This window comes from Macrotis lagotis, chromosome 7 (assembly GCF_037893015.1).
Source record: "Macrotis lagotis isolate mMagLag1 chromosome 7, bilby.v1.9.chrom.fasta, whole genome shotgun sequence".
NCBI lineage: Eukaryota > Metazoa > Chordata > Mammalia > Peramelemorphia > Peramelidae > Macrotis > Macrotis lagotis.
In genome coordinates this window covers 45,573,198-45,583,741 of record NC_133664.1, presented here as the reverse complement: position 1 = coordinate 45,583,741, position 10,544 = coordinate 45,573,198, and the positions used below count along the sequence as shown (strand labels likewise).

General features: G+C 35.4%; 1 non-coding gene across 1 annotated transcript; it reads left to right on the top strand.

Annotated features, from left to right (window-relative positions):
* Nucleotides 1-1,456: 1,456 nt before the first annotated feature.
* LOC141494650 (U6 spliceosomal RNA) lies at nucleotides 1,457-1,561 on the top strand. The gene has a single exon (XR_012470537.1). It is a non-coding gene; the product is annotated as a U6 spliceosomal RNA (small nuclear RNA).
* The last annotated feature ends 8,983 nt before the right edge of the window (nucleotides 1,562-10,544 follow it).

Genomic DNA, 10,544 nt, shown 5'->3' with positions numbered 1-10,544 from the left:
ACTATTTGCTAAGAGATGCCACATACATGGAAATAAGTAAATGTGAGATTCTTTGAGGAAAGAAAAAGCACTAAAGAGTTGATGGATAAGGAAAGGCTTATGATAGAGGGTAATAAATACCTGATATAAGTCGTAAAGGCTGATAAAAATCCTACGCAGCAAAGATGAGGAGGGCAAAATCATAGATAGGATAGGAAATGGAATGCCAAGGTCATTCAGAATGTTGATTAATATAAAATGATTCTGGAAAGTTAGGCAATCGTCTACTTGTGAAAGGTTTTAAATATCAAACTTAAGAGTATATTTTATCATAGAAAATGTTAGGGAGAAGATTTTTGAGTGTGACAAAGATACAGTCAGATTTATGCTTTAAAAATTTAGACATCCATATCAGGATCCACTGGCAACAGGGTCAAAAAACAGGAAAACCAATTAGAAGGCAGTTATTCTAGTCTTGAAAAAATGTGAATTATCTACATGATGGTGGTGCCCATGTGAGTACAGAGAAGGGAACAAGTGTGAGAGATATAGTCGAAATAAAATTGACAAGACATAATGATTTATTAGATAAAGTAAAGGTTAATGAACAGTGAAGGGTGAATATGAATTATAAACCTAGAAGAATAGAAGGAAGATAATGCACTCAAAAATGTGGGTTTGTATAGTGTTGGGGGGACAAGAGTTGGTGTAGAAAATGACCTCCATTTTGAACAGTTTTGAGTTGAAATACCTATAGATTCTCAAAATGGTGATGTCTAGCATATTATAAGTAATATAAAACTGAAGCTCAGGCAAAAGGTTAGGGCTAGATATATAAATTTATGATTATTCTTAGTTAGTAGCTATCCTTCATAATCAAGGAGGACTATGATATTATATACATGATGGCATGACTTACATGTTATATTTATTCTAATAAGAGGAATATTATGTAAAGACACCCTTCTTACTACCTTTTCCAGAACTGCCTCACCCCATGATCTGATTTGATATGTGGTGGCCTGGATGCTGTGGGAGTTTTTGGTCTTTTAAATATAGTTTCCCTCCTGTATCAGCAAGGGACTACAATGCTCCTGCAACAATGGGCTGCTACCACACAGTACATCCAATCTTGACTCTTGATAGTCTAATGATCAGCATGGCCTTTTCCTCTCAGGGTTACAACCATTTTCCCCTCCAAAACCCAAATATTTTGGTTTTCCAGAAGCTGCCCAGTGGGTCTTGAGAATAACACCATCAGATCACTAACTGTCATCATTTATGTTTGGAACTATAATGGCATATGATTGTTTCCAAACCTCTGATTTTCGGTCTTGATTAATGAAAACATTCTTGGAAAATGCTTTTGCTCTGAATTTCACCTCTAATGGCACAGTACAAATGCCCTGTCCCAGTTCTGAAAGCCAACAAAATGGAACTACAGTACTATTCTATTGTTTCTAGCTGGGGTATTCACGTTGATTCAGGCCTAAACATATGCTAAAATTGGCACAATACAGAGAAGATTAGCATGGTCCCTGCATAAAGGGCCTCACAAATTTGTGATACATTCCATATGACTTTTCTAGATAGACATGATAATTGTGGTTCCCATGTGGTTACATGGGAACTGCTGAAAGAACAGATTCATTTGTTTAACTATATTAGGATGCAAAAGTAAAAATACAAACTTTTAAAATCTTCAGGTTAAAAAAAATTAGTTAGAAATAATAGATATTAAGGAAGAGATGAGAACATTCCTAAAAACTAACTAGATAATTTTGATTAAATTAAATTAAAAAGCTTTTACACAGACAAAATCACTGTAACCAAGATCAAAAGAAATGTAGTAAATTGGTAAACAATATTAACAACTAACGTTTCTGACGAAGGACTCATTTCTAAAATATACAGAGAACTAGGGCAGCTAGGTGGTGCAGTAGATAGAGCACCTGCCCAGGAGTCAGGAGTACCTGAGTTCGAATTTGACCTCAGACACTTAATAATTACCTAGCTGTGTGGCCTTGGGCAAGCCACTTAACCCCATTGCTTTGCAAAATCCTAAAAAAATAAAATAAAATATACAGAGAACTGAGTCAAATTTTTTTTTAAAAAGCCATTTCCCCAATTGACAAATGGTCAAAGGATATGAAAAGGCAATTTGCAGATGAGGAGATCAAAGCAATCCATAGTCATATGAAAAATTGCTCTCAATCATTACGTATTAGAAAAATACAAATTAAAGCTTCTCTGAGTTACCACCTCACACTTCTCAGACTGGCCAATATGACAAGAAAGGATAATGATCATTGTTGGAAGGGTTGTGGGAAATCTGGGACACTATTACCTTGTTGGTGGAGCTGTGAACTCATTCAATTTTTCTGGAGGGCAATTTGGAACTATGCCCAACGGACAACAAAAATGTGCATACCCTTTGATCCAGCAATAATACCACTTGTTCTATACCATGAAGAGAAGATGAAAAAGGGTAAAAACATCACTTATACAAAAATATTCATAGCAAACCTGTTTGTGGTGGCAAAGAATTGTAAATCAAGTAAATGTCCTTCATTGGGGAATGGCTTAGCAAACTGTGGTATATGTATGTCATGGAACACTATTGTTTTATTAGAAACCAGGAGGGATGGGAATTCAGGGAAGCCTGCAGAAATTTGCATGAACTGATGTTAAGTGAGATGAGCAGAACCAGAAAAACACTGTACACCATAACAGCAACTTGGGGGTGATGATCAACCTTGATGGACTCACTCATTCCATCAGTGCATCAATCAGGGGCAATTTGGGGCTTTCTGCAATGGAGAATACCATGTGTAACCAGAGAAAGAACTGTGGAGTTTGAACAAAGACCAAGGACTATTACCTTTAATTTAGAAAGAAACTAATATCTTATTGTCTGATCTTGCTCTCTTATACTTTATGTTTCTTCCTTAAGGATATGATTTTTTTCTCACATCGCATTCAATTTGGATCAGTGTATACCAAGGAAACAGGTAGGGGAAGGGAAGTAAGATTAGGGGAAAAAATGTAAAACTCAAAATAAATAAAATCTTTATAATAAAAAAAAGAAAAGACAAAAAGAAATAATAGCTATCCATGATTTCTCTCTCATCACATTCAACTTAGATCAATGTATATACCATGGAAACAATGTAAAGACTACCAGACTGCATTTGGTGGGGGTTGGGGAAGGGAAATGAGATTAAAGGAAAAATTGTAAAATTCAAAATAAATAAATAAATTTTTAAAAAAAGAAATGATAAATATCCAAACAATTATTAACATTTGTGGGTGCTAGAAATTGTTTAGAATTTTAAAATATTCCATAATTCATATACACATTTTTAAGCCTTCATTCCATTTTTATAATGCCAAGGAAACATCAATCTTAAATTTGGTCAGTGTCAGATATAGGTGACTGTAATCCTTAGATTACAAATTATACCAAAGGATATTTATCTTTACCTAAAAGAAATTTAAAAACCATTAATATACATAATGTCACAAAAGTCTTAGTCTGGTTTTAAGGTGAGATCAAGAAGAATGTCAAATTCAAATCTTGTCTTAGTTACTAGCTGTGTGTAATTAGATCATTTAATGTCTCTCAACTCTTAAAATAGAGGTTTTTTTGGTAGCACCTATGTAATATACTTTGCAAAACTCAAAGAGCCATATAAATGCTAGAAATTTTTGTTATTTAACAGATATTTTAAGCATATACTTGATAGAAACCATCTTAAAAACATAAGCAAACATGTAGAAAAATAGAGTTCGCAGTCTCTTGAAACCACTAAGCTTAATTTAATAGTTTAAAATATGAAGTTATTAAAACTTAAAACTACACAAAACTTTTGAATAACCTTGTGCAAACTAGATAGAACCCAGCAGTTTAAAGTTAAGGTGAGCAGTTTGTGTATGTGTCTGTGTATGTGCGTGTGTGTATGTGTGTTTGTGTGTTTGTGTGTGTGTGTGTCCATGTTTCCTCAGAGTAATTCATAGTTTTCTCAATACATCCATGAGAGATATAAACTAAAGATTACTGAACTAGGAGTCAGGAAACTAGGCTAGATTCATTGATCTGACACTTAATAGTTCTATTCATGGATGAAATCAATTTGCCTCCTTGGATCTCAATCTTTAAAATGGGTTAATAATATTTGGACTTCCAATCAATAATCATATATTAAGCTGCTACTGTGTACCAGGACTATTGTGAGAAAAAGACATTGTCAACTTAAAAATGCCAAGGAAATGATTTTTAATTATTGCTACTATAATATTAATATTATCTGGTTCCTACCTTTTTGAATGTGGGTGCCACTTTTTATACATTTTCTGGGAATGTACAATTTGTTTTATTAAATATTTTATTCTTCTCCAATTACATGAAAAATAATTTTAACATTAAATTTGTTTTAAATTTTGAGTTCCTAATTTTCTCCATCCCTATTTTACCTTATATATACAATTATATAAAACATATTTCCATACTAATCATGTTGTGAAATAAGAAGAAGGGCAAAAGAAAAAAAAGATAAGGTAGCACTCTCTCCATCTAGTTTAAAACTGGGTAGGTAGAATGTGTCCAATAAAAATTTGCTGAATTGAGTAGAATTACATTCAAACAGATGTACTAGACTGAAGTTTCCAAACTGTTTAGTTCATTGCTCTCTTTGACTTCCTTATCCACAAATTAAAACACTCTAGCAAATCAACTGCCCAGTTAGATTCTGAGTTCGAATCAGAGCATGAATTAAGGGCCATAACCCAATAGCAAACTTAATTCTCATAAAGGTAGATAGATAGATAGATTGATTGATTGATTAATGTCCATGTCTTTTTATGAGATAAGAGTCCTGAATAGTGAGAATATTCATCACCACCCTTTATTCTTTAAGAAAAAGTTTTATGAGTATTATCAGTGTCATTTTTCTATACAGGAATACATGCAGTTCATCATCAAGTCCCTCTTATTTTCCCCCTCTCCTCCAGGGAAAAATAAAATACTAAATAATTTTTTTTAATTATTAAAATAAGAAAAAAGTTTTATGAATATCTTTTTAAATTTTCTTTTTAAAAATTATCTTTTTTATTTTGGCCTGGGCTTTGTTTTAGTGAGCCAATGTTTGACTATAGAGCAGTTTTTTGGGAAAAGGTCATCACACTTGACTGACTCCGGAACAAAGAAGGAACCAAATATAGCTCTAGTCAGTCAAATATGTTGAATTAGATCAATAATGGGTGGCCCCAAAGTACTCACATTCTAAGTTTTTCCATTTATAAAGATGCAGTTAACTCTTAGGATGAATGAACAAATGAAACATTTTTTAAGTCCTTGACTGTGCTGAGCACTGGAGATGCAAAAAGCAAGATAACTCCTGCCCTGGAGGAGTCCACATTATAATGGAGAGAGAGAGAGCAATGAAGACAGCACTCAGAGTATTTTGAGCTCCAAGTCAGATGGTGCTTAGGATACAGGGACAAAGCAGTGATGCCTGTTTTTTAAAATGTCATTTTCACTGATAAAAATCATAGTAGTTTCTGATAGTGAACCATTTGCAGCACCAAGGATAGCTCTAGGCCTTTAGCAGAGGTGGATGCAGCCACTGCAGAAGCAGTTACCAGTGTACATCTCCCTAGGAGTTGCTCCTCAGGAAGATGACTGCAGATGCGACTTTAGAGTTTGACATACCATATTAGAAGAACTCTAAGCTTTCTATTCCTGTCTGTAAAATTACCTATGTAATATATTTGCAAAACTAAAAGACCTCTTCCATCCTCTAAATCTATGATGCTGAGCTCTGCTCTGCCATGTTCAGCTCCTTAGTGTTCACCACCTACCTCCTTTGCTGGCATATGAAGCCCAACACAATCTATTACCACCCAATATTTCTAACTTTGGCCTCCACATTTAATGCTCTGGCCAAACTGAACTAATCTCTTTTCCCAGAACATGCCCTACATTTTCCTGCCCTTGGGCTTTTAATCAGTCTGGAATTTTCTGAAATTTTCAAACACTAAACAACCCTATGAACACAGGATCACAGGTATTAAAGTTGGAGAGGTCCTAAGAGATTCTTTGGTCTCATCTGACTGTTTTACATGTGAGAAAACTGAGTACCAGAGAGGAAATGTACCCAGGAAATAGTGCACAGTTAGAATAATTGGAATTCAAACTCAAGCCACCCAATTCTAAAACCAGTGTGGCATCTACATGCTTCATCTTCTTTTTTGAATTACTACTGCCAACTTCCATAAGTTTGGCCTTAATAAAGAATTAAACTAAGCATGGTGTTAATGTCCAGAGTTTGCACTAATAAGGGACTCCAGAGTTTGGTTCAAGAAAGAACAAACACAATTAGGTTTACATGTTTACATAAATGCACACGCGCACACACACACACACACACACACACACATATATATGTGTGTGTATATATATATATATATATATATATATATATATATATATATAAAATAGAATTTGGGGCATAATATTTATACAATAAGAAGGCTTGGGGCAGGGGAACTCAAGAGCAGAAATTTCTTTAGAAGAATGTTAGGAGCTTTGTGCCTCATTAGTTATGTTAAAGACCTTCATATGGGAATCTCCCCCCTCCAGGTTGTGGGCACCATAACACTAGTATTAACTAATAATACCTTGTGAATTCTGTGAGGACAAGGGTTTTGTCTTCCCTAGACAGGTACCTGCTCTGCACACAAAGTGCTTAATGAAGGTATTTTGCTAAGTCATAAACAAAAAAAGTTGCAAGTTATCAGTGTGGTAAAATATTTAAAGATCTTAAGTGGAGAGAGGGACATATAATAACTAAAGGCAAAGATGAGGGAGAGAGAGAGAGAGAGAGAGAGAGAGAGAGAGAGAGAGAGAGAGAGAGAGAGAGAGACCCAGAACTAATCTAAAGTTTTATTGAAAATAGCTCAAGCACTGTGAGAGTCAGCCTTCTCTTGGGAGAGAATACTCCTGCCAAAGGCCAGATCCATATTAACAAGCCAAACAATGAAAAGAAAATTCTCCAGAGTAAAATATGCTTCTGTGGCCTTCATCTCCATAGCCAATGTTTGCAGCAGGTTTTGATTGCTGGAAACTTTTTTCTTTAGGGAGTTCTGTACTGCCTTGCAACCTTGACCTTTTGATATAAATGTATGTGTAGCAATGAAGGTAAAAGAATTCTCAGCTTTCAAACTCATGTCTACACACCCATATTTTTACTTTAAAAAGAAAACTCATACTCTATTTCCCTTATGCCAGACTTTTAACTCTTTTTAATGACTCCTTAATGTTTACAGTGAATGATTGAGTATTGAAGTTACTTAAATTTGTTGACTAGCACTTATCACAAGACCCCCTAAGTTTTTAATCCCATGTTCTACACAAAGGAGGTACTTGATGGTTGTTGAATTGCCTGAGTTTACCAAAAAAAATCTCAACCTAACTACACTGTGATCCCAAATTCTCTACCAAATTCAACCTTGGCAGTGCAGGGAGGACAGGGACCCAATATTAGTATGGAAGAAGGTTCAAGGGGAAAAAAAGGAGCAGAAGTTTTTCCACTGAGTGAGTGTACCTCATCCCCTAAGAACTGTAGAAAAATAAAATCCAGAATATGTCTACTGCTATAAGAGATTAGGTTAAAAGAAAGGGTCAGTGGTACTTAGAGAAAAAGAAAGGATGAATATAGTGATAAAGGAGAGAGTAATGATAATAATAATAACACTTTCATAACTTTAAAATTTCCACAAACTTTACATATATTATTTCAGGTGATTCTCCTAACAAACCTGTGCATTAGGCTTATTCCCATTTTACATATTAGAAAAATTGAGACTAAAAGTAGTTGGCTAACTGAGTTATCTAAGTCAGTCCAGTACCCTCTACACCATGCTATCTGGCTTTGTAAATGTTTGTTGAAAAAATTGTTAAGGATATAGTTATGGTATAAATAGATGACAAACAGAAATTACAGAGGCTGAATTGAGTAAATAGAAGAAATGAAATGAACAGACTTTACTAGAGTATTCTCACGCTTGAAATGATTCTGGTCTGGGGCATGTATGTAAATTATCATAATTTTGTTGCTCATGGGGGATCTGATCTTTCAAAATGTGTGTAGAAATTATAATTACATTTACTGTCTCTTATCTTTTCATGCATTTAAAGGGAAAAGAAAGAAGGTATATTAAGAAAATAGGAATATTTTTCCTTCCTTGTTCTCTAATTAACTACCTGTCAGTCATTTCCAGTTGATGATGCATCAATCTAAGACTGCTTTAGTAATTAAAGGCTAGGGCCATGGCAGGGTAGAGTCAGATGAATCATTCATTAAGTGAAGCTGTTTTGCTTGGATGGGAAATTGTTCTAATTTCACATTAGGGACTGAAGCCACTTGGAGGAAATTACTTTGGACACACATCCTCACCTATCATCTTGATACTGCACTGTTTGCCTTTCTTTGTATTCCCAAGTCATACCACTGTGCCTAATGTACTAATAGGAAGAGTAGGAAATGCTAGTTGCCTGGAGTACTAACTAGAAGGATGATGCCATGGTAAGACAAACATATGAATTGGATTGGAGTGAAGGGATGCTGTGCTAAGTCACCGGCCTCTTCTCCTCCAGAGCCATCTGGGTCCAGTGGCCAAATATGGATCAAGATAGGAGACAGTCAGGATTAAGTGACTTCTCCAAAGTTACCCAGCTAGTTAGCATCAAATATATGAAGCTGGATTCAAATTCCCATCCTCCTGACTCCAAGGCTAGGACAATGCTCTATCCACTGTGCCACCTAGCTATATTTATGAGGAAACTGAGCTGCAGAGAATATTATGCATCTTTCTTGTGGTCACACAGCTATTCAATGTCCAAAGCAGGAAATGAACCCAGGTCTTCCTACTTTGACTCCAGGGATCTATTACAACAGAAGTATCAACTCAAGACCCATGGTGTACAAGTAGTGCTAAGCAAAATACAAAGCAACACAGATAATATCAATTTTAGTTTTCTAAGTCAATGTCTGACCCAACTTGTAGGTTTCCATTTCTATTTCTACTTGACAGCATTGCACCAGACCATGATGTCTGGTAATCATCAGGGACCTCTGTAGTACTATCTTACATGTATTTTGTGGTGGAGAAGGGAAGAGGAATATTAGAATGAAGGGCATATCTGGAAAAATCAACTATAAACACAATGCCAAACCTTATGTAGTAGATTAAAAGAAAAGAGGTGACTGGTATTCTAACCCTAGGCCAAGCTATGTCTAAGAAGACAGAATTTCCAGGATAGCCTTATCTTTTCACTGGATCTGAATTTTTTTCAAGAAAATCTCTGACCTATATGAATCCACTCCTGGTACCTTGTCTTTTTGTTTTTGTTGAGTCATTTCAGTTGTATTCAGTTTGCCATGAACCAGCCTATTAGGGGTTTTCTTGACAAAGATACTGGATTGGTTTGTCATTTCCTTCTCCAGCACATTTTACAGATATAGAAACTGTGGCAAATAGGGCAAAGTGACTTACCTAGGGTCACACAGCTTGTAAGGGTCTGAGGCCAGAAGAGTCTTCCTAATTTCAGACCTAGCAATCTATATACTGACCCTAACAATCAAGTCAACTAAGCCAATTAAAACACATCTTCAAATGAACTCATTATTTATTTTATGAATGCCTATGGTAGTTCCTCTCCTAAACCGGAGCTAAACAAAAAATATAAGACATGATATCTTTGGGGCAGCTAGGTGGCGTAAGTGGATAAAGCACCAGCCTTGGAGTCAGGAGTACCTTGGTTCAAATCCGGTCTCAGACACTTAATAATTACCTAGCTGTGTGGCCTTGGGCAAGCCACTTAACCTCATTTGCCTTGCAAAAAAAAACCCTAAAAAAAAGACATGATATCTTTGAGAAACTTAAAATGGGACAAAAATACAGAGAATAATCTAGTAACCTATAACAGCAATCAAGTATTTGAAAGACTGCAAGCCATAAAAAATAGGATCCAGGTTGTTAAATAAGCATCTTTTTGAAATTGAAGAGTGATACCCTGCCTCTAGCATTTTATTTTTGTTTTTTTAGTAATGTCTGACACTTAGTGTCTCCATTTCAGTTTTCTTGGCAGAGATACTAGAATGGTTTTTCCATTTACTCATTTTATAGATGAGGAACATGAGGCAAATAGGGTGAAATGACTTGACCAGGGTCACATAACTAGCAAGTGTCTGAGAAGGGAATTGAACTCATAAAGATGAGTCTTCCTGATTCCAGGATCAGTGCTCCACCCACTGTACCACCTAACTGTATAACACTTTGAATTGTTCTAATAAAGAGTAAAACCAGAAATCCTTCAGGTTCTCGTTTATCCCAACCAGGCATGTGATCAACTGCAGTAAATAATAGCAAAGAATCTGCACACTTGAATGCAGGAAGAATATTGAAATGTTCAGTTCTTTTAACAGTGGATATGTTGAAGCTTTGATCTCTGAGATGTCACTGGGTTGGTGAAAAGAACCCTCAAGTCCAGCCTAATGGATTAT